Source organism: Ursus arctos, unplaced genomic scaffold (genome assembly GCF_023065955.2).
Source record: "Ursus arctos isolate Adak ecotype North America unplaced genomic scaffold, UrsArc2.0 scaffold_14, whole genome shotgun sequence".
NCBI classification, from domain to species: Eukaryota; Metazoa; Chordata; class Mammalia; order Carnivora; family Ursidae; genus Ursus; species Ursus arctos.
This window is the reverse complement of record NW_026622808.1, coordinates 24,535,177-24,539,148: the sequence shown is the minus strand read 5'-3', so window position 1 is coordinate 24,539,148 and position 3,972 is coordinate 24,535,177. Positions and strand designations below refer to the sequence as shown.

At 40.0% G+C, this 3,972-nt stretch overlaps 1 pseudogene; it reads right to left on the bottom strand.

The window, feature by feature from the left end:
• Positions 1-1,737: 1,737 nt before the first annotated feature.
• LOC125283798 (olfactory receptor-like protein OLF4) lies at positions 1,738-2,691 on the bottom strand (annotated as a pseudogene).
• Positions 2,692-3,972: the final 1,281 nt, after the last annotated feature.

Sequence of the window (3,972 nt, the reverse complement as noted above, 5' to 3'; positions counted from 1 at the left end):
AGACCAATTAATTATGAAGAGATTGAAGCAGTGATCAAAAACCTCCCCAAAAACAAGAGTCCAGGGCCTGACAGATTCCCCCGGGTATTCTACCAAACATTCAAAGAAATAATACCTATTCTCCTGAAGCTGTTCCAAAAAATAGAAACAGAAGGAAAACTACCAAACTCATTCTATGAGGCCAGTATTACCTTGATCCCCAAACCAGGCAAAGACCCCATCAAAAAGGAGACTTACAGACCGATATCCCTGATGAATATACACACCAAAATTCTCAACAAGATCCTAGCTAATAGGATCCAAAAGTACATTAAAAGGATTATCCATCAAGACTAAGTGGGATTCATCCCTAGGATGCAATGGTGGTTCAACATTTGCAAATCGATCAGTGTGACAGATCACATAAACAAGAAAAGAGTCAAGAACCATATGATTCTCTCAATAGATGCAGAAAAAGCATTTGACAAAATACAGCAGCCTTTCTTGATTAAAACCCTTCAGAGTGTAGGGATAGAGGGTATATTCCTCAATCATAGAAACCATCTATGAAAAGCCTACAGCAAATATCATTCTCAATGGGGAAAAGCTGGAAGCCTTTCCCTTAAGATCACGAACACGACAAGGATGCCCACTCTCGCCATTATTATTCAACATATAACTAAGAAGTCCTTGCAACAGCAATCAGACAACAAAAAGGGATAAAATGTATCCAAAGCTGTGATCACAAAGACAGTATGGTACTGGCACAAAAACAGACACATAGACCAATGGAACAGAATAGAGAACCCAGAAATGGACCCTTGACTTTATTGACAACTAATCTTTGACAAAGCAGGAAAAAACATCCAGTGGAAAAAAGACAGTCTCTTTGATAGATGGTGCTGGGAAAATTGGACAGCTACATGCAAAAGAATGAAACTTGACCACTCTCACACCATATGCAAAGATAAACTCCAAAAGGATGAAAGACCTCGATGTGAGACAGGAATCCATCAAAATCCTAGAGGAGAACATAGGCTTCAAACTCTTTGACATCAGCCACGGCAACTTCTTTCATGACACATCTCCAAAGGCAGAGAAACAAAAGAAAAAAATGAACTTGTGGAGATATGTGTTTTATTATCACTTTTTTTTGCCAGGGACTATGGCAGTCATGATAGACACAAGCTATGTAACAAAAGGATCCCAATGTGTAGAAAAGTCCCCATAATCAGCTATATCAGCCAGTACGTCAAAGTCTGCATTCTCAGGAAAAGCAGTGAAGGTAGTGATATACAAAGGAATGCTGTTCACGAAAGGGAAGCACAGCGGTCTCAGATTGTTCTCTGTTATAAACTTACATAAATAGCTGTGGTGGCCAAGAGTAGATTTTCATAGGAGTAGTATTCAGTCAAACAAAAGAAAAAATACTCACTATGATACATTTTATTTGAGAATAAATTATTCTTAGTAGGTCCATGTAGTCCTTTGAAATAAGCAAGAATATCCAAATATTTCATATGCAGGGTTAGGAATAACATTGAGAGAGTAGGGAAATGACAAAGGGAAAATCTCTTGGGTATCAGAGATATAACAAAGCTTAATCAATGGAGTTATGTATTTTGTAGGAGAGGTCAAAATAAAAAAAAATAGAAATGTCAGGAAAAAAATTAGAAGAGGCACACTCCACTTCTACAATCTTATCAAAGAATCATACATTTGGTTCAGGCTTTGTGCCCTGCAATCGTGGGCACGTCTTCAACCCAGGACTATTGTCCCTTTCAGAGCTGCCATCCCAGAGAATCTCATTAGAGCCTCCTTTATGTCTCTGTTCCTCAGGCTATAGACAAAGGGGTTCAGCATGGGAGTGACCACCGTGTACACCACCGAGGCCACTGCACTTGTGTGGGAGGTCTAGGGAGCAGCAGAGCTAAGGTACACTCCTAGGCTTGTACAATAAAATAAGGAGACAACCGAGAGGTGAGACGCACAGGTGGAAAATGCTTTGTACTTGCCCTGAGCTGATGAGATCCCACATACAGAGGAAACTATCTTAGAGTAAGAGTAAAGGATCCCAATGAAGGGACCACCAGCCAGCAACATAGCTATAAAATACATCACCATGTTATTAAGAAAGGTATCAGAGCAGGCAAGGTGGATCATCTGATTGAGTTCACAGAAAAAGTGGGGGATTTCCACCTCTGTACAGAAGGACAGCCGCAACACCAGTAAGCTTTCTAACAAGGAATTCAGAATGCTCATGATCCAGGACATCAGAACCAACAGTCTACAGAGCCGGGGGTTCATGATGACCATGTAGTGCAGGGAGTGACAGATGGCCACAAAGCAGTCATAGGCCATCACAGTCAGGAGAAAGATGTCTAATCCTGCAAACAGTACAAAAAAGTATATCTGGCATAGGCAGCCTTCATAAGTGATGACATTGCTCTGAACCTGGATGTTCCACAGCATCTTGGGGATGGTGGTGGAGGTGAAACAGATGTCTACAAAGGACAGGTTGGCCAGGAAGAAGTACATGGGGGTGTGGAGGTGGGAGTCAGAGCTGACAGCCAGGATGATGAGCAGGTTTCCACACACAGTGATCAGGTACATGGAGAGGAAAAGCCCAAATATAAGGGGCTGCAGTTCTGGTTCTTCTGATAAGCCGAGAAGAAGAAATTCTGAAATTTGTGTATCATTTCCTGGTTGCATGTGGGGGAGGTCACTACCAGGGAACAAAAACTAACATGACTATTTTTCTCAATAATGAATGTTACTAATATCATTGTAATTCTACAATTTTTATTTTACATTCAAAAAGTCAATATCAATAGTTTTTGTATGGAATGTGTCACCTGTCTGGATCCCCCATGCTTGTTCTGAATAGGAATGTGCATCCCACACTTGGCCTTTTCCCCAAGTACTCATGTATTCTATGCTTTTAATGAGAAATCCTGTCACATGTTTGAGGAATAAACTTGAGTACCTACTTACCTCCAGGAAAAGAGTATAGGTGTCAGAAAACAAGTGTCTGCACATTCAGTGATGGAGAAGATAACCAAATAAAAGATCAGAGAGAATATCAGAAGGTGACAGGTGCAATGAAGGAAAAGCTCGTAAAAGGAAAGAGTGCATGGAGGTTATTTTTTACTGGGTGCTGGGGTAGGCTACACACATTTACACAGAGGCCTCAAGGAGGAGACAGCAGGAGACACAAGGTTATCTGGGTAAATGTGTTCCCATCAGAGGGAAAAACCAGTGCAAGTCTTTGAGAGAAGACTTGAGAGCTTTTATTTTAATTTTTAATTTTTTTCTTCTTCACTCATTTGTGAATTACCATTTCCTTTTTCTAATTTTTTATTTAAATTCAATTATCCAAGATATAGAACATCATTACTTTTTGAAATAATGTTTAATGATTCATTAGTTAATATTTAAAACTTGAGTATGGTTGACACACAATGTTACATTAGTTTTGGGTGTACAACACAGTGACTCAAGAGTTTAAACATTATGCCGTGCTCGTGACCTGAGGAGCTGCCATCTGTCACCACACAACACTATGAGAATATCACAGACTATATTCCTTTGGCTGTGCCTTTTGTTCCCATGACTCATTCATTCTTTAACTGGAAGCCTGTATCTCCCACTCCCCTTCACCATTCTGCTTTACATTTGTTCATTTATTGGTTTAAAAGTCCCTACCAGGCTATTGTCACCTCCACCACAATAATTAGGCAAACAGTGACACATGGCAAGCTACAGATATCCAATTGTCTTTCCCCTAAAAATGTAAAACTGCATCCAAATTCCAGGAGATAAGTCTCCTATGAGCATATAATCATGGGTCTCCATTTTAATAGGATCATTTTGTGTCCAGTATTCAAAGAAACATAAAAAATCAGTTCCAACAACTTTGAGGAAGAAAAGTGGGGACAAAGATCCAATAAGCTCAGGTGGTCCCCAGAGATGGTGAGGAGGAGCAAATGTCAT